Source organism: Phocoena phocoena, chromosome 16 (assembly GCF_963924675.1).
Source record: "Phocoena phocoena chromosome 16, mPhoPho1.1, whole genome shotgun sequence".
Classification (NCBI taxonomy): domain Eukaryota; kingdom Metazoa; phylum Chordata; class Mammalia; order Artiodactyla; family Phocoenidae; genus Phocoena; species Phocoena phocoena.
In genome coordinates this window covers 51,104,087-51,125,076 of record NC_089234.1, presented here as the reverse complement: position 1 = coordinate 51,125,076, position 20,990 = coordinate 51,104,087, and positions in this window count along the sequence as shown.

Sequence of the window (20,990 nt, the reverse complement as noted above, 5' to 3'; positions counted from 1 at the left end):
ACAACAAATTAACACAAAATCTATTATGAAAACCAAAAATGCAATGTTTTGTTATTGCAAGTTAGTGGGATTAAGAACTAACTAGAAAATCATGGAGTGATAGCAGAGCTTCTTTTTCTGGAGTTTGTCTTATTATCTTCCCACACTCTGATTCTTCAACTTGTTTGGCTTAAGGATATTTCTTTTACCTTATTTCCCACTTCCTAATAATCTTGACTTAGTCCAAGAATTTTTTAACACATCTACAAGATAGCTAGCCTTGTGTAAGGGGCTCAGTATTCAGTACCCAACTTGTCACTGCAACACCTATGAAGCAGGTATTATTTCCAATGAAAGAGCAGGGGTTCAAAGAGGTCAAATTACTTGCCCAGGTTCATGGAAATAGTAAGCAACAAGATAGATATGAGCTGTACGACCTACCTCAAAAGCACTGAACCAGAGGGCTTCTCTAATACTGCAGTTGTCAAAAACCACCCACCCCAGCTTTCCCACACTAAAAATCTTAAGAAAATTAATGGGCAAGAATCTATTAATTCTTCCTGTTTGCCTTCATCATATTTACTGCTGAAATATTTTTAGGAACCTCAGTTCTAAAAATCAAGAGAATATTATATCTCAATTTATCTGATCTCAAGTTAATTCTTACCTATGAGGTCCACACACACAAAGTACTTTCCGTAAGAATGTAAATCGAATCATCTCAGAATGTTCAAGATCACTTATCCACACTCTATCAGTTTAATAAAACCAAGAGCTAACATTTATTAAGCATTTACTATAAAATATATCAAGCAGAGGGATAAACACTTTTGCACGTTTTGCTCATTCAAGTCTCCCAGCGATGCTATCATTATCTACATTTGATGGATAAAAAAAATTGAGTATTAGAAAGTTTACATCCAGGGTAGAGCAAGACACAAACTTACTTCAGTCCAACATTAAGGCCTCCATATAACATTCATCCTCCTGCAGAAGGAGGAGATCATAATTCATAGAACAAGCACTCATTTTACTACTGAGCTAGGATAAGATTGCAGGTCTTTATAGGCCCACTGCAACATGTACTCTGCCTTCAGACATCTTAACTTCCTAAGTATATCTTTATGGTTTAGCTGCCAACTGCTAAAACCCAGCCTGTAGAAGAGATGCCTCACACCTGCATATTTCAGATTCTTAGCATTTCCACATGCCTCTTGGACTGGTTATCATTTAGAGTGACCTCTTGGCATACTAATTTCTGCAATAAGTAACAATAGCAATGATTACAATAATACAAATGTTTGGTAATGATGATAATGATGTTGAAGATGCTATTACCACTTTAGGTTCCATTCCAAGGAGCCTAGTTTGCCAGAAAGAATGGGTTCAAAGGAGAGCAAATAGGAAAACTGCAATGAAAAGGCTTAGCTGGTAAATTGCCATATGTGAATCTGCTTTGATTTTTGCATTTGCTGTAAGACAATTTGAATTCTAAATGGCACTTCAGTCCAGAAAGTGTGAAATCTGAAATCTGCACTGTTAAAGTCATACAGTTGAGCTCTGATAAATAACCTCAAGTAATTTGAGACAATTCACCATTAAGACCACTTCTGTTCCCACCTACATGTGGGGCCAATTTTAAAAGACAGATTCCCTCTTAGAAATGCTAAGACCATCTTCCAGACCTGAATGACTGGCCTAGACTGAGATGCCAATGCAAATGCCATCTAGCAGCAGTAGAGCAGTGACCATTCTTAAAAACGGTTTTAATGGAGCTCCTCATTTGATCTTATTTAACTGCTGTGTCTTGTAAGTCAGTTAGAGATTTCAAGCTTTGCTGACACTTGGGGTATGTGCACAGCCCCCTCTGGTCTCTGTAATCTTTCTCAGGCCTCATTTCCATAATGGATGAATATTTATTCTCCAGAACATTTTGTAAGCAAAACAGTCCTGCCTCAGAAGGAAAACTTAATCCTCAGAAAAAAGAAAAAAAGCTAATATCTGAGAAAGAGGACTGATTGAGCATCCCAAATCAAAAGAGACTCGGGGGTATGATCCTAGGCAGTGAATCAGACAGCAAAATATTGAATATTATCACAGCTGAAGAAATATCTTTTCATAAAGGGATATTTCTTATCTCCAACTTCATAGCTCTGCCAAAAGAAAAAAAGGCAGTATCCACGTAACAGGAAATGGCTCTTGCACTTGCACACCTTTAGAGGATAAAATGCTACTTTTAATCATGGTCCAAGGCTACAACTTATAACATAAGTAAGGTGTCATTGAGAAAACGTATATAAAATAATTAGTGCAAAACTCTTGTACCTAAGAAGTGTTATCCCTAAGTGTCATAACTCCTTCTGTGCCAGATAAGCCACTACTGATTTCCTGAGACAACACACAGGGAACCTATACCATCTCTATGTCAGAGACTTGCATGTGGCCACTGGGGCAGGGCACAGACTGACATAAACCTAAGGATGGAAGCAATCCTCAGGACTGAAACTCTAGTCAGCCTCAAAGTATACAGACAGCTTCTGTACATGTTCACCAGCTTCTACTTACATGCCTCTGGAATCTAGACCTTAGATCCACCCAAAGTCAGTGAATAGCTAACATATTAGCTAAAACACATTGCCACTAAACTTCCCAAAGGTGACAGAGTACTGCTTCCTTAAAAGAGAGAAAAAAGGACATAAAACCATCTGAAGATATAATGGCTAGAACCTTCCCTAACCTAGCAAAGGAAACAGAGGTCCAAGTCAAAGAAGCTCAGATTTCCAAACAAGATGAACTCAAAGAGACCCACATCAAGATGCATTATAATTAAAATGTCAAAAGTTAAAGATAAGGAGAGAATCTTAAAGGCAGCAAGGAAAAACAACTAGTTACACACAAGAGAAAGGGAACCTCCCAAAAACTATAAAGTAAAAAATACTAAAAACGGTAAAGTTTCTGCTGAAAAATGAGATGATAGTCTTATGGAGGTTCCCTTTCTTCTCCTTCTGGGACCCCTATAATGTAAATGTTAGTGCTCTTAATGTTGTCTCTGAGATCCGTTAAACTATCCTTTTTTTTAAGTTTTTGCTGTTCCAGTTGGATGATCTCCACTACCCTGTCTTCCAGATCACTGATGCATTCTTCTGCATCCTCTAATCTGCTGTTGATTCCCTCTTGTGTATTTTTCATTTCAGTTATTGTATTCCTCAGTTCTGATTGGTTCCTTTTTATATTTTCTATCTCTTTGTTGAAGTTCTCACTGGGTTCATCCATTCTTCTCCTGAGTTCAGCCAGCATCTTTATGACGGCTATTTTGAACTCTTTACCTGGTAAATTGCTTATCTCCATTTTGTTCAGTTCTTTTTCTGAGGTTCTGTCTTATTCTTTTGTTTAGGCAGTATACCTTTGTCTCTTCATTTTGCCTAATCTCTGTGTTTCTATGCATTAGGTGTATCAGTCCTGAAAAAGGTGGCCTTATGTAGAATTTGTCCTGTGGGGCCCATTGGCACAATCTTCACAGTCCAGAGCCAGGTGCTCCAGATGTATCCCCTGTGTAGGCCACAGGATGGGTGGATGGGCTGTGATTGCTGTGGGCACACTGGTCAGTGGGGCTGGCTCCCAGCCTGCCTGGCTGTGTGGTTCATCCACAATTGCTGTGGATGCCTTAGTGGGCAGGGCTGGTCCTCACCCAATCTGTCCTCAAGGCCTGGCTGCAACTGCTATGGGTACACTGGTGGATGGAGCTGGTCTCTAGCCCAGCTGTCTGTGAGGCTTGGCCATGACTGCTGTAGGAACACTGATATGCAGGGCTGGTCTCCCCGGGGTAGGAGCTGCTTTGGAGGAGTGCCCATACTGGCTGGGGCCACCAACCAGGTGGGGCAGGGTGGGAGCCACTTTGGAGAGACCAGCCAGACCAGACCAGGCAGGTTGGGCAGGGTTGGTCTTCAGGAGAATGCTGGGACAGAGCTCACAGCATTAGCTAGGCTGACGGAGAGCAGAAATGGAGGCTGCCAGAACCAGGCCAGCTAGGTGGAAAGAGCAAACAAAAAAAAAGGCACCAACCAGCACTTCCATCCCTGGAAGAAGTTATACCAGATCCCTGCCCCTCTGACACATGCCCTAAAACTAGTCAAGGAATCTCCTTCTCATACAACACAGGCACTTTTAAAGCTGCTGCTTCTGTGCTGGGATGTGGAGCAAGTAAGCTTGTGTGTGAGCCCTGCAAGAACAAACTCTTAATTTCTCACAGCCCTGTGGCTCTCCTGGACATAAGCCCCACTGGTTTTCAAAGTCGGATGTTATGGTGGCTCATCTTCCCAGTGCAGGACCCCTGGTCTGGGGAGCCTGAGATGGGGCTCAGACCCCTGGCTCCTCAAGGGGGACCTCCACAGTTGGGACGGCCCTCCTGTTTGTGGGTCACCACACCAGAGGGTATGGGTTCTGATTAGACCGTATCTTTACACCTCCTGTCTCAATGTGGCCTTTTCTTTATATCCTTAGCTGTAGAGAAAGTGTTCTACTAGTCTTCAGGTAGTTCTCAGAGATAGTTGCTCTATGTATAGTTGTAGTTTGGGTGTGTCCACTGGAGGAGGTGAGCTCAGAATCCTCCTACTCTACCATCTTGATCTGGACCTACTGTGAGCCTTTAAATGAGACTCTTTTTAAAATGAGTCTCTTTTAGTCATATCTAATATTTATAGAAGACTTTATGTTTGACGTAACTCATTATAACCTTTATATAATTTAATCTTTACAACAACCCTATAAGGTAGTTATTACATTTCTCATCTTACACGTGAAGAAATAACAAGACATAATTTACTAACTTTCCCAAGCTCACTTAATTATTAAGATTCAAGCATACTTTTGTCTAACTGCAAAATTCAGGTTCTTAGCACTACAGTATGCTACCTCTACCTCTTCTAGCAGGAGAGAACCATACTAAGGCTAAAGAAAACAACAACAACCACAACAATGCAGTACAACGAAAACAATAAAAACAATGGCAAAAACCCCTTTCTCTTTGTTAATATCTTTTTCTCTGTCTCTGTCTTTTTCTCTCTCTCTCTGTCCCTCTCTCAAAAATCTCTGTGTCTATCACTCACACATAGGTAGTAACACTTAGACAGTGAAGAAGGGTTACCAATATGGTATAAGAGAGATCAGGAAGTGTTCTTATCCCAATATATATTCTCAATAGTCCTATTTTATTGGGGCCTGAAAATCCCATTATTTTATCATCCACTTTTGAATCAGCAATGTTCTCTAAAAAGCCTTTGATCTTTTGAATATATGCTATCCTTTACCCAAGAGTGCATTAATGTGAGCCCATTAGAAATAGGTCACCAAAGCAAGGTTCAGTGAAACAAGGCAGCAAGACAGGGGATAAGGAAAGAAAAACATGGCAGCAGTGGTCTTAAGGCATCTATGGGTGCCAGAGTATATAAAGATCAAGGTACTCCTTGTAGGACATTATAAAATGTCCAAAAATCTACCATACAAATAAAGAATTATTTTAGGAGCTTAATATTTGACTTGTGTATTTACAAAACAAAATCAGCCACCAACATATTTTGGCTTCCTTTAAAATTCACTTGTTGTGTGTCACTTATTTATTCACTCAAAACTATATATATATATATATATATATATATATATATATGTGTGTGTATATATATATATATATATATATATATATATCCCAATATATACATATATTGGTTAAAAACACTGTGTATTTAGTCTCTTACAATTTTGAAGGTCAGATGTCTGAAACCAGTTTCACTGGGCTGAAATCAAGGTGTCAGCAGCAGAGCTGCAGTCCTTCCAGAGGCCTTGGGGGAGAGTCTGCTCCTTGCTTCTTCCAGCTTCTGGTGACTACTGGCATTCCTTGACATGAGGCAGTGTCACTTCAATCTTCAAGGCCATCACCTTCAAATTTCACTCTGAACATCTCCTCTGTGTTTATCACATCTCTCTCTGCCCCCCCCCTTTTCAACATCTTTATTGGAGTATAATTGCTTTACAATGTTGTACTAGTTTCTGCTGTATCACAAGATGAATCAGCTATATGTATACATATATCCCCATATCCGTTCCGTCTAGTGCCTCCCTCCCACCTCCCTATCCCACCACTCTAGGTGGTCACAAAGCACCAAGCTGATCTACCTGTGCTATGCGACTACTTCCCACTAGTTAGCTATTTTACATTTGATAGTGTATATGTGTCAATGTTACTTTCTCACTTCATGCCAGCTTACCCTTCCCCCTCGCCATGTCCTCAAGTCCATTCCATAGGTCTGTGCCTTTATTCCAGTCCTGCACCTAGGTTCATCAGAACCTTTTTTTTGTTTGTTTTTAGACTTACTTTTCACTCTGTATGACACTCTCCAGGTCCATCCAGCTCACTACAAATAGCTCAATTTCATTTCTTTTTATGGCTGAGTAATATTCCATTGTATATATGTGCCACATCTTCTTTATCCATTCATCTGTCGATGGACACTTAGATTGTTTCCCTGTCCTGGCTATTGTAAATAGAGCTGCAATGAACATTGTGGTACATGACTCTTTTTGAATTATGGTTTTCTCAGGGTATGTGCCCAGTAGTGGGATTGCTGGATCGTATGGTAGTTCTACTGTTCTCCATAGGGGCTGTATCAATGTACATTCCCACCAACAGTACAAGTGGGTTCCCTTTTCTCCACACCCTCTCCAGCAATTACTGTGTGTAGATTTTTTGATGATGGCCATTCTGACTGGTGGGAGGTGATACTGCATTGTAGTTTTGATTTGCATTTCTCTAATGATTAGTGATGTTGAGCATCATTTCATGTGTTTGTTGTCAATCTCTATATCTTTGGAGAAATGTCTATTTAGGTTTTCTGCCCAATTTTGGATTGGGTTTTTTTTTTTTTTTTGATATTGAGCTGCATGAAGTGCTTGTATATTTTGGAGATAAATCCTTTGTCAGTTGCTTCCTTTGCAAATATTATCTCCCATTCTGAAGGCTGTCTTTTCCTCTTGTTTATGTTTTCCTTTGCTGTGCAAAATCTTTAAGTTTCATTAGGTCCCATTTGTTTATTATTATTTTTTAAATTTCCATTTCTCTGGGAGGTGGGTCAAAAAGGATCTTGCTGTGAAATATATCATAGAGTGTTCTGCCTATGTTTCCCTCTAAGAGTTTTATTGTGTCTGGCCTTACATTTAGGTCTTTAATCCATTCTGAGTTTATTTTTGTGTATGGTGTTAGGAAGTGTTCTAATTTCATTCTTTTACATGTAGCTTTCCAGTTTTCCAAGCAACACTTACTGAAGAGGCTGTCATTTCTCCATTGTATACTCTTGCCTCCCTTATCAAAGATAAATTGACCATAAGTGCGTGGGTTTATCTCTGGGCTTTTACCCTGTTCCATTGATCTATATTTCTGTTTTTGTGCCAGTACCATAATGCCTTGATTACTGTAGCTTTGTAGTATAGTCTGAAGTCAGGGAGCTTGATTCCTCCAGCTACATTTTTCTTTCTTGACTGCTTAGGCTATTTGGGGTCTTTTGTGTTTCCATACAAATTGTGAAATTATTTGTTCTAGTTCTGTGGAAAATGCCATTGGTAGTTTGACAGGGATTGCATTGAAACTGTAGATTGCTTTGGGTAGTAGAGTCATTTTCACAATGTTGATTCTTCCAATCGAAGAACACGGTATATCTCGCCATGTGTCTGTATCGTCTTTAATTCCCTTCATCAGTGTCTTATACTTTTCTGCAAACAGGTCTTTTGTCTCCTTAGGTAGGTTTATTCCCAGGTATTTTATTCTTTTTGTTGCAATGGTAAATGGGAGTGTTTCCTTAATTTCTCTTTCAGATTTTTCATCATTAGTGTATAGGAATGCAAGAGATTTCTGTGCATTAATTTTGTACCCTGCTACTCTATCAAATTCATTCATTAGCTCTAGTAGTTTTCTGGTAGTGTCTTTAGGATTCTCTATGTAGAGTATCATGTCATCTGCAAACAGTGACAGTTTAATTCTTCTTTTCTGATTTGGATTCCATTTATTTTTTTTCCTTCTCTGATGGCTGTGGCTAAAACTTCCAAAACTATGTTGAATAATAATGGTGAGTGGGCCACCTTTTCTTGTTCCTGATCTTAGAGGAAATGGTTTCAATTTTTCGCCCTTGAGAATGATATTGGCTGTGGGTTAGTTTTATATGGCCTTTATTATGTTGAGGTAAGTTCTCTTGCCTACTTTCTGGAGGGTTTTTTTAATCATAAATGGGTGTTGAATTGTGTTGAATGCTTTTTCTGCATCTACTGATATGACCATATGGTTTTTCTCCTTCAATTTGTTAATATGGTGCATCACATTGACTGAATTGAATACACTGAATAACCCGTGCACTACTCGGATAAAACCCGCTTGATCGTGGTGTATGATCCTTTTAAATGTGCTGTTGGATTCTGTTTGCTAATATTTTGTTGAGGATTTTCACATCTATGATCATTAGTGATATTGGCCTGTAGTTTTCCTGTATTTTGTGACATCACTGTCTTGTTTTGGTATCAGGGTGATGGTGGCCTCGTAGAATGAGTTTGGGAGTATTCCTCCCTCTGCTATATTTTGCAAGAGTTTGAGAAGGACAGGTGTTAGCTCTTCTCTAAATGTTTGATAGAATTCGCCTGAGAAGCTATCTGGTCCTGGGCTTTTGTTTCTTGGGAGATTTTTAATCACAGTTTCAATTTCAGTGCCTGTGATTGGTATCTTGTTTTCTATTTCTTCCTGGTTCTGTCTCAGAAGGTTGTGTTTTTCTAAGAATTTGTCCATTTCTTCAAGGTTGTCCATTTTATTGGCATATATTTGCTTGTAGTAATCTCTCACGATCCTTTGTATTTCTGCAGTGTCAGTTGTTACTTCTCCTTTTTCATTTCTAATTCTGTTGATTTGAGTCTTCTCCCTTCTTTTCTTGATGAGTCTGGGTAATGGTTTATCAATTTTGTTTATCTTCTCAAAGAACCAGCTTTAATTTTATTGATCTTTGCCATCATTTCCTTCATTTCTTTTCCACTTAATTCTGATCTTATCTTTATGATTCTTTTCCTTCAGTAACTTTGGGGATTTTTGTCCTTCCTTCTCTAATTCCTTTAGGTGTAAGGTTAGGTCATTTGAGATTTTCTTGTTTCTGAAGGTAGGATTTTATTACTATAAACTTCCCTCTTAGAACTGCTTTTGCTGCATCTCATAGGTTTGGGGTCGTCGTCTTTTCATTTTCATTTGTTTCTATCTATTTTTTGATTTCCTCTTTGATTTCTCCAGTGATCTCTTGGTTGTTTAGTAGTGTATTGTTTAGACTCCATGTGCTTGTATTTTTTACAATTTTTTTTTCCTGTAATTGACATCTAGTCTCATAGCTTTGTGGTCAGAAAAGATATTAGTTACAATTTCAATTTTCTTAAATTTACTGAGGCTTGATTTGTGACACAAGATATGGTCTATCCTGGAGAATGTTCCATGAGCACTTGAGAAGAAAGTGTATTCTGTTGTTTTTGGATGAAATGTCCTATAAATAACAATTAAGTCAATATTGTTTAATGTGTCATTGAAAGCTTGTGTTTCCTTATTTATTTTCATTTTGGATGATCTGTCCATTGGTGAAAGTGGGTGGTTAAAGTCCCCTACTATTATTGTGTTAGCGTCAATTTCCCTTTTTATGGCTGTTAGCATTTGCCTTATGTATTAAGGTATTCCTATGTTGGGTGCATAAATATTTAAAATTGGATTGATCCCTTTATCATTATGTAGTGTTCTTCTTTGTCTCTTGTAATTCTCTTTATTTTAAAGTCTTTTTTTTTCTGATAGGAGAATTGCTACTCCAGCTTTCTTCTGATTTCCATTTGCATGGAATATCTTTTTCCATCCCCTCACTTTCAGTCTGTATGTGTCCCTGGGTCTGAAGTGGGTATCTTGTAGACAGCATATGTATGGGTCTTGTTTTTGTATCCATTCAGCCAGTCTATGTCTTTTGGATGGAGCATTTAATCCGTTAACATTTAAGGTAATTATTGATACGTATGTTCCTATTACCATTTTCTTAATTGTTTGGGGTTTGTTATTGTAGTTCTTTTCCTTCTCTTGTGTTTCCTGCCTAGAGAAGTTCCTTTAGCATTTGTTTTAAAGCTGGTTTGGTGGTCCTGAATTCTCTTAACTTTTGCTTATTTATAAAGGTTTTAAAATCTCCATCAAATCTGAATGAGATCCTTTCTGTGTGGAGTAATCTTGGTTAGGTTTTTCCCTTTCATCACTTTAAATATGTCCTGCCAATCCCTTTTGGCTTGCAGAGTTCCTGCTGAAAGATCAGCTGTTAACCTTATAGGGATTCCCTTGTATGTTATTTGTTGCTTTTCCCTTGCTACTTTTAATATTTTTTCTTTGTATTTAATTTTTGATAGCTTGATTAATATGTGTCTTGGCATGTTTCTTCTTGGATTTATCCAGTATGGGATTCTCTGTGCTTCCTGGACTTGATTGACTATTTCCTTACCCATGTTAGGGAAGTTTTTGACTATAATCTATTCCAATATTTTCTCAGACATTTTCTTTTTCTCTTCTTCTTGTGGGACCCCTATAATTCGAATGTTGGTGCATTTAATGTTGTCCCCGAGGTCTCCATGACTGTCCTCAGTTCTTTTCATTCTGTTTTCTTTATTCTGCTCCCTGGCAGTTATTTCCAGCATTTTATCTTCCAGCTCACTTATCCATTCTTCTGCCTCATTTATTCTGCTATCAATTCATTCTAGAGTATTTTTAATTTCAGTAATTGTGTCATTAATCACTTTTTCCTTGCTCTTTAGTTCTTCTAGATCCTTGTTAAATGTTTCTTGTATTTTCCCCATTCTGCTTCCAAGATTTTAGATCATCTTTACTATCGTTACTTCGAATTCTTTTTCAGGTAGGCTGCCTATTTCATCTTCATTTATTTGGTCTTGTAGGTTTTTACCTTGCTCCTTCAACTGTAACATATTTTTTTGTCATTTCATTTTTTAATTTTTCTTTGGATGGGTGGTGCTGTATTCCTGTCTTACTGGTTGTTTGGCCTGAGATGTCCAGCACTGGAGTTTGTAGGCGGTTGTATAGAGCCAGGTCTTGGTGTTGAGATGAGGACCTCTTGGAGGCTTCAGTCTGATTGATATTCCCTGGGGTCTGAGGTTCTCTATGTTAGTCCAGCAGTTTGGACTCAGAGCTCCCACCACAGGAGCTCAGGCCCAACCTCTGGCCTGGGAACGAAGATCCCACAAGTTTCATGGTGCAGTAAAAATAGAAAAAGAAAGAAAGAAAAAAGGAGCAGTACAATATCAAATTATAAAAAACAAAATAAAATTAGAAGGATAAAAAATATATTAGGAAAAATAAAACTATGATTCAAACAACTGCAACATGGTAAAATCAAACCACAACAGAAAAAAGAAGAAAAAAGGAGGGGGTGGGTATAACAAGTCAAAAGGAGAGATCACTAACAAAGTATAAAGAATAAAATAAAATTAGAAGAATAAAAGATTAGGAAAAATGAAAATATTAAAGAATCAACAACAATGAATCAACAAGGTAAAACAGAACCCCAATCTAAAAGAGGAAAAAAAAAAAGCCTTGGCTATGGGGGCAGAGTTTAAGTGGGGTTGGAACTTAGGCAGGGGTGGGGTTTAGGGTGGGGGGGACCTAGTCGGGTGTGGGGCAGGGCCTAGGCTGGACGACGTTCAAGCGTGGGAGGAGCCTCTGCTTAGGACCTGCGCACATGGGGAGAGGCAGCAGTGGAAAGGATGGCCTCTGGAGTGTGGAGTTCCAGAGTTTGGAGGTAGGACCCTGAGTGAGGTTGTGTGGGTGGGGTTTAGGCTCCGCTCATTAGAGGGGGTCTCTGAGTATAGGGGTGAGGCCCTGGGTGGGGTGGTAGGGGCCGGGCTTGGGCTCTGTGCAGCAGGAGGGAGGCTCCGAGGGCAGAGGATTAGGCCCAGGAGCCCAGCAGGCTTCCTGGTGCCTAAGTGGACAGGGAAAACACTGGCCCTGTTCTCTTCTGTTCCTTCATGCCCCTCCCCCACCATCTCCCCCAGGGTCTCCCCCGTCCCTGCTGGACCCCTAACCGTGGGTGGCTACCACTGGGTGTAGGAACTCCTCCCCTCCCCCAACCACCCCTCAGGGGTGCCGGTCCTGGAGATCCCGCCTTCACTTTTGCTCCCCCTTCCCTCCCTCCCACTCCCTCAGGACCCGCGTGCCTGGAGGGGGCCTCAGTGGGCAGGAGATCAGGCCTGGGATCTAAGCAGGCTCCCAGGGTCCCAAGTGGGCAGGGGAAACCTGGCCATGCTCCCTTTTGATCCTCTGCCTTCCCAGTGGTTCCTCAATTTCCCCCTTCGGATGTGGGACCCCTTCCCCTCCCCCAGCCACACTTCAGGAGCACTACTCCCGTCCTGCCTCCACTTCTCCTCCCCCTTTCACTCCCCCCATGCCCCACATCCTACCCATTCACTGGAGGTTCCTCCCATCCCCTTAGGTGTCCCTGGTCCCCCACCAGTGCCTGGTAGGTGCCCTAGTTGTGAGGAGATGCGAATTCTGCGTCCTCCTAGTACGTCATCTTGACTCTGTCCCCCCAGTCAAAAATATTTTGACCCCCCTTCATGTATCAGGTATTGTGCCAGAAGCAATAGGGATAGGAGTAAAAAGGGAAGTCATGGTCCACACTGTCACAGAGCTTGCTTTCTTAGTGGGGAGAAGGACCGCTCAACAGCTATGTTAAAATATGGTAAGTGGTATGCTAGACTTCTCTTCTATGGGAGAAATAGCAGGATACCTAGGGTAGTCTAGGAGAGTCAGGATGGTTGTTAACATAAGATAAGCTCTTGAGGATAAGTAGGAATTATCCAAATGAGGGGAACAACGATGCGTTCACAAGTAAAGCATCATATGACAGGAGCACAGAAATCAATGGGGAAAAGATGGCCTATGAGACTAGAGAGGTGAGCAGGGGAAAGACCATGAAGTATTTCAGTCACATCCAATCAGAACAACAAAACCACTCTAAATATTTTAAATCAGACAGAATGTAGCACAGGGATGAATAGCTGGGAACCAAACAGAGGACAGAGAACTTGGCAACAGCAGGAAGCTTCTGAGCCCTCTAGGTTGAAGGAGAAAATGGACGAGCCTGAGGACTGCGATAAAACCAGGAACCACGGTGGGACTTCCGGGCAAGAGCTAGAACCACACAGCTGCTACCAGAAATGCTCAGGAGGCAAGAAGAGAGGCAGAGAAGTGCCCTGGTTTCTTCCCTTCTTCTAGTTTTTAGTCTTAACAGTGTCTCCCATTGGTCAAACCTAGCTGGATGTCCCATGGTAAGGGAACCTGGGAGATGGAGTCTTGTGCTATAGAGAGAAGAGCAGGCAGAAGTCATCACAGAACAAACAAGGAGGATTTACCTTTTACCTTAGAGCAAAGAAAAGTCTTTGAAGAGTCATTGCTTTTGCACATGGTAAGAATCAATGTTTAAAGACAGTAATGGATGAAAATTTTTTCATTGAGGCATTATATCCATTGCTTTGTTTTATTAAATTTGAAGATGATCTTCACTCCATTTGATCAGTGGCAAGACCTGAGTAATAACCTGTGTGCCCTGGGAGAGGATATTGATATCAGACCTTTACCCCAGCTGATTCTTACTTTCTCCATCATGGAACTTTCTGTGATCACTCTCATCAACCATCAATCATCTCTTCCATTTGTGAATTTCCAGACTTGCAATGTTGACCGATGGAATCTTCAGAGTTGATGCAAATGTCCAATACCTGCACAGTTCGTGATCCATGTGTGGCTATATAGAACTTGAAATGTGACTAGTGTCCCTGAACCTGGTTTTTAATTTTGTTCATTTTTAATGGATTTAAATTTTTAAAAGTACATGTGGTCAGTAGCTAACACATTGGCCAGCACAGCTGAAGCACCTATCATCAATTTTGTGGTGATGGTTTGGACAGTGTTAAAGTTAGACAGATCTTGCCATGCCTGTTCTTCCTCACCCTGACTTCTGACTTTAGGTAAACTGAAGAACATTGCTGGACAAAAGTTTCCTTCTCTTTAAAAATTAAATAACAGAAGATTCTTCTCAAGGATTGAAAGGATAAAACAAAAAGGTAAGTGAATTACCTAGCACAGTTACAGAGTTCTCAGAAGTTTCCAAGTTATATGTGTCCTTTCCCCCAGAACTCAACACTCCCCCTCCTTGTACATTGCTGGGAGTTTTGTAAAAGGCTATAAAAAAATAACAAGATGGATTTTTATATCAAAACTTTAAGAGCTCTTGTGTGTAAATTACTTTGACTCCTTCAAAATATTTACCTCATTTATATAGTACTGCCATTGTTTAAATCACTTCAGACTAACTCTTTCTCAAAATTGTTTCCAGAGTCATTTTCTAAGCCATCCAGGAAAACCATTTCATTCGTGTTTGGTTGCATTTCTAATTTTTTGAGTCAGTTTTAAATTGTATTTCTCTCTTTTTTGAACTATACATTTTGTATTAAAACACAGAAGATATAAGAAAATAAAAATTTCCTACAAACCTACCAGCAGGAATTAAGCAGTATTAACATGTTTATAAAAATCATTATAGGCTTTTTTAGGCTACAAATGGACTTATCTACAAAACCGAAATACAGTTACAGATGTAGAAAATAAACTTATGGTTACCAGGGGGTAAGGGGTGGGGGAGGGATAAATTGGAAGATTGGGACTGACACATACCCTCTACTATATATAAAATGGATAGGACATACTGTATAGCACAGAAAACTCTATTCAGTACTCTGTAAAGGCCTATATGGGAGAAGAATCTAAAAAAGAGTGGATATATGTATTTGTATAACAGATTTACTTTGCTGTACACCTGAAACTAACACAACACTGTAAATCATTTATACCCCAATAAAAAATTTTTTTAAATCATTATAGGCTTTTTTGATGTTCCTTTAAAAATAAAAAACATGATCATATTTTATATACAATATGCTAAATTTTTCACAACATTCTCACATAAACATGTTTACATCATGAATTATTCATTAAAATGTGGGGTTTTTTTAATGTTTGCAAAATATTCTATCATATGGATGTATCAAACTATACAAGCTACTCCTATGTGGCTCCTATTTGTTTGTAAAATATAAAGAAATATTTCCTAATTTATAAGTCTTAACTTTGAATGCTTTTTGCTTTCTTCAAATTGTAACCTATTCTAAAAGATAAGGAAGGATACAGAGAGTAATAGTTTTCAAATATGTGTTACATAACAAGCACGTTTATATATCTTTGATCTCATTTAGTCCTAAAAATCCTGAGATATATAATATTATGCCCCTAAATTTTAGCAGTTTGGGTACAAAATTTCCAACATTAAGTTTCTGTAAGTCATCTATTTAGGAAGTGTCTGAACCAGAATTGGAACCCAGGGGTATCTGATTCCCAGTCCATACTTTACATTAGCAGGTGACAGCAACTGAATGGTTTCAACGGACTATCATGGCAAAATATGTGTGTCATCTCTCATAACTTGCACGACTCTCAGAATATTCATATAGGCTGCTTTGGCAGAAGAGAGGCAAAGGGTTAAAAGTAATCTGGCTCTTGTTAATTACGAAACAAAAAACAAACGTCTTTTTCTTTAACCGTGACCCTTTCAGAAGATTTTCCCTTTCAAATGTGCCTGAACACATCAGTCAATCCTGTGGCAGCATTTCACTCTCCCTGGCAACCAGGACCTTTCTGCGACAGCCCACAGTGACATTTTGAGCAGTTTTAATTAACAGGCGCCCTAAGACTGGAGGAAATTATGTCACTAAATGCCAGTCACTCCTGTTCTAGCTTTCATGGTTTCCCAAACAAAGACTGTAGCTGATGCTGCTGTGGTCAGTGTGATACTAGCCCTCGGGCCAACAGTGGCCAGTATTTCAGACTCAGCCTGCCGTAAACCAGACAGGATCAGGGATGCACTTGAGCAAAAGGTACAAAGGCCCTTTAAAACCTCTCCAAGTGATCAGCTCGGTGCTTTGTGACCAGCTAGAAGGGTGGGATAGGGAGGGTGGGAGGGAGAGAGATGCAAGAGGGAAGAGATATGGGGATATATGTATATGTATAACTGAGTCACTTTGTTATAAAGCAGAAACTAACACACCATTGTAAAGCAATTATACTCCAATAAAAATGTTTAAAAAAACAAACGAAAATAAATAAATAAAAATAAAACCCCTCCGAGAAACAAACACTCACAACCAGAGGTTCTTCCAATTTCTGGGATTTTGTTTCAGGGAGGAAATGAGCTGGCAAGTTATTCTGTTCCTTTTAACAAAAGAAATTGATCTTTGCAGTTTCCAGCTCCCAGGAGCCCATTAACTACTCCTCAAATGGAGGGCCCTTTAAGATGGTAATGTCTGGGGGAAGAAAATGAAAGAAGGTGTGGATGCAAATGACACAAATTTAGCTGATTTATGGCTCTGGAGAAATAAAGATGAATTTCTTTATAAAATGCAGTAGCAAATTAAGACAGCAGACACATATAATATTGTGTTTTGAATGGCAACTCTGGGAATTTCTGGCAGATAATGTGTTTCTTTTCTGTTCCACGTGGCTCAACCTAAAAAGGAGCTGATTTGTGTACAGAATCAGAGGAAACAGGATGCAACTCAGATAAAAGCCTGACTTTGGAACCTTGTCCTGGTAAAACCGCAAATAATATATTGGGGCACCATTTTTACTTCTTTGAGACACAGCATAATAGGTAAAAACATCTACTGTGGAACCCTACGTCTGCTTGGATTGGAATCCTGGCTCATGCACCTGCTCTGTGACTTTGAGCCAATTACTTAACTTCTTTGTGTCTCAGCTTCTTCATCTATAAAGTGGGGTTAATCATAGTCCCTACTTCCTAAGATTAAATGAGACACTACTTGTATGCTGTTTCAGGCAATGTCTGGAACAATCTTGTAAGCCCTGTATAAGAATGTATTACAAAACAATTTTTAATACAATCATTTTCCGGTCCTTCTTTCTCACCTAACCATTGAAAAATGAGCAGCTTCAGGCAATATGGGCTCTAAAACATTTCATCTCTCAAGACTCTTACTCTGCTCCAATTCCCTTCTGCTTTTCAGTGGGTGCATCCACACTTTCCTGCCCTTCTAGTTCCATGTTCATTTGTACTGACAACCATCTCTCCTTTTGTCCAGAAGCCTCCTGAAGTGAGTTGTTTCCTGTGCAAGGTGAACACTTTTGTCTTCCCTTGCTTCACATCCTCCTTGGGAAAGTTAAAATTCCAGTCTCCTCTCTCAGTAACTTCTCTGTTCATTCCCCTTTCAGTGTACAAACAAGCTCAAGTCTCAAACTATAGGCTTAACAAGAATCTTCCAACCCCATCCTCCTGTCTACAGCCTTCCCTACTTCCTACCACAACCATAGTCCAGGTTGGAAATTTTTCTAGAATTTTTTTTTCCAACAAAGACTTTGGACTTCTGGCCCCAGATGAGAAGGGTCTCTTCTTCCTCAGCCCATCTAGTAATGGGGAATTTTTAAAAATAAACAAAGATAAGGAAATTACCTATTGTGAGGATTGAAAAGTATCAATCCTTGGCAATAAAAAGGGTGTATTTCATGGAAGAGGGTTAGCACTCTTAGCCTGAACCAGATCCAGACACTGTCTTGTAAAAGCCTGAAAGTAAAATCCCAAGGAAATTGAAGGGTTCAGAGATAAGAATTCTCACATACCTTAGGTAAGGAGGGAGAGACAGTGGTGGGAATAAAAGAATGAAGAAGAAATAAACCCCTGACTTTATTCTAAGCCAAGCTTATTCTCAACCTCTGCTCTTGACAGCTGTCCACTATGGATATTAGAAGGAAGAATGAAACAGTCACGTCTATGAGTCTTATTTTCAAGAAGATTAAATGTCTATCTTAGTTTCTTAGGGTAGCCAAATAACTAGAAATTGGGGATTTCACTCTCTCCCCAAAAATGTTTTTAGCAAGAAAAACAAATAGAAAAATATGCTTTTCTTCGTCATTTCAATTCATCGTGATTATTCCATTAACCAAATTATGCCACTTTCTAAACATTCTTGTTGACTGGAAATTTCCCAATTCACAAAACCTCCCCATGTCTGGTGATATTAAAGAAATAAAGAGCCAGCAGATCACTATAAATTATTTTCCATGGGTACTGTCACATTTTAAAGATATTTTCATCAGAGAACTGTCAATTTTATAAACTGTTGAAGATCTTTTTCTGAATCATCCATTACTCAATTGGAGAAGAGGTGAACACAAGTGGCAGATGGATTGACCACGGTCATTACACAGGTAGGATCATCAACAAGTCTAAAGTTTTGGGTAATTTGTTATCCTACAACAGAAGCCAAGGGAAATGGGGGATCAGCATTACTTCTCTAATGTAAGAACAATGCTTCTGAACCTATGTCATAATAAACATAATGATGCATGGACAGAATTCTCAGATCTTAAGGAAGTCAAAGATGAGATGGACCTAAACAAAACTCATAATTCTAGGTGATATTAAAAATGGTTATACATTTATGAGATTGCCAGTTTTCATTATACCATTCTAAGCTTTACTTCATCTGATTTACTCAGGACAATCCAATCATCTCGCCTGCAGACATCCTCAGCCAGGGCATTTTAACCACCATTACTTTGAATCTTGCTAAATCCATCAATAAAGACCTATTTCAATGATTCAGACCATAGTTCACCATTCCCAGTCTCTCAGGCTCAGTCCTCACCCAGAGCCCCACTCAATTTTTCCTGTCTTATTGACCACATTCATAGGAATCTTGCTCCCTCCACCAAAAGTAGCACTCAGTATTTCTTTAACTTGTTATTTTAGTAGCATTATTTTGCATTTGTCAGGTGTTGCAGGCTGCTGTGTAACTAGACCCTGCAAGCACAGAGAAGGGAAAAGGGTAATGTAAAATCCGTAGGGTGGAACTTGGAACTCACTTTGAATTACCTTTCCATCTAGTGGGATGGATGTGTACAGTCTGTTTAACATTACGTGCATTAATTTCCTCACAGTGTTTTTAAACCAAAGCCTGTAGGAGTTTAAACCAAATCCTGTAGGCTCCTGTAGGTCATGAGGAGAATACCATGGTTCCGGTCGCATTTGCATCTCTTTTCCACTATCACCATACTTCTACACACTGGAATGTGTCTGTCACTACAGTGGAATGAAGGAGCTGGGCTTATCTGCAGGTCAAAAGTCCTGGATCATTGATGCAAAGCAGCACGTGATCTCTGTGAATCAAGTACCGCTTCTGAAATGAAAACTTTTCTCCTGGCACGGCGCATGCTATGCTTTTAAATTATGGAGCTGGATTGAGCAAGTTGTGCTGCAACTGGCTGTTAGAAAAATGTCAAGTACGGTTCTGCTTTGCCTGGGCTAAAGGATCACAGTATCAGCCAAGAGACAGCGAAAGTGGGTGCCTCTCTCAGGCCAGGGAGTGGGGACAAAATGCAGATTTGAAGGCTGAAGTGTGTCCTGGGAATTTTAGAGCTCATGGGTAAATTGTTGACTAATATATCACAGGACAAAAAACAAAACATGGGGTTTAAATTCTCTCTGCTGAGTGCCTTTGATCCGGTGTAGGTTGGTGAAATATAAACATGTTTTCATATGGAAATGTTACTACTTACTTGGCATAATCTCTCTCTCTCTCTCCCCACCACCCTTCCTCCCTCTCGCTCCTTCCCTCTCCCTCTTTATATCCTTTACCTTTCACCAGAGTCTGCACCATGAATGATGGCATGGCTCTTCTGCAGGACTCCAGGCAATATTTGTTTTCTCTCCACAGTGACTCAGGGGCTTCTTTCATAATTCTTAAGCTCCCAAGCTCACTTCCTTCTCCTCACTTTCAGATAAGAGCAAACCTCTTGTCTTACTTATATAACTTAAGTTTGGGGAAAACAGCCAGTGACTCTCTACATCAGAGATCAACATGACCAGTCACTCAGACTCAATTCTCCCTGAACCCCATTCAATTTTTAGCGTCATCTGACAATGGATTTAACTCAAATGTAGAAATGCATCTGCAGATGCCATATTGTGTTACTCCAGGTTCAGCTCCGCCTTTCTTCCCTTCTCTCTTCTCAATTGTGCAATAAAGAATTGAGGAAGAAAATGTTCAACGAGCACTTTTTTTCCTATATTCTCCCCATTAATAAATACATAACATTTGCTAATGCAATTGATAGTCCCCTGGCTTTGGTTCGAGTTCTGGCTCTAGGATTGTCTACCCGTGGCATAACCTCTGTGACCGCCAGTGTTCTTATCTCAAAGTGGGGATAATAATAATCCTATTTCACAAGGTAGTTCATTCAGTCTATTTATTGCACTAACCAAATTTATCCCACAACAACCTTCAAGACAGGTGGATCCCTATTTTTTTAGATAGGGAAAGGAGAGAAAAGCACCACATTATTAAAAGCTCAGCTGGTGATCAACGCTGCAATGCAGGACCCATTACTCAACCTGGGTTGGAGCCTGGGGCTTAGGTTCTGAATCTCAGCAGACACTCCTACCTTCTGAATCCTGCATCTACTTCTTGGGATGGTACCACCCTCAAGCAGTCTGCATGATTCTGACACTGTGCTGTAGAAAATATCCTGAAGCATGCGCTAGGGTATTTTAATGCATATTGACTCCTTCCTGGCCCAATAAATATCTCTCAAGCTAAGCAACAGAAACAGCTGCCCTCTTGCAAGAGCAGTAAGGGGGAGATGAGTGATGAGATGCTGCTGTTCTCCTTTCCCTTCCAATCAGCTTTTGCATGGAGAGAAAGGGACTCTCACATAGCAGCTCTGCTACTTGGTTTTATTATCGCAAATTAATAGGGAAAGAAATACCTAAGCCTCTAAAATGGTAAATTAATTTGCACAGGGTCACCCAACGAAATTAGTGGTGATTACATTTCTAGTGTTTTCT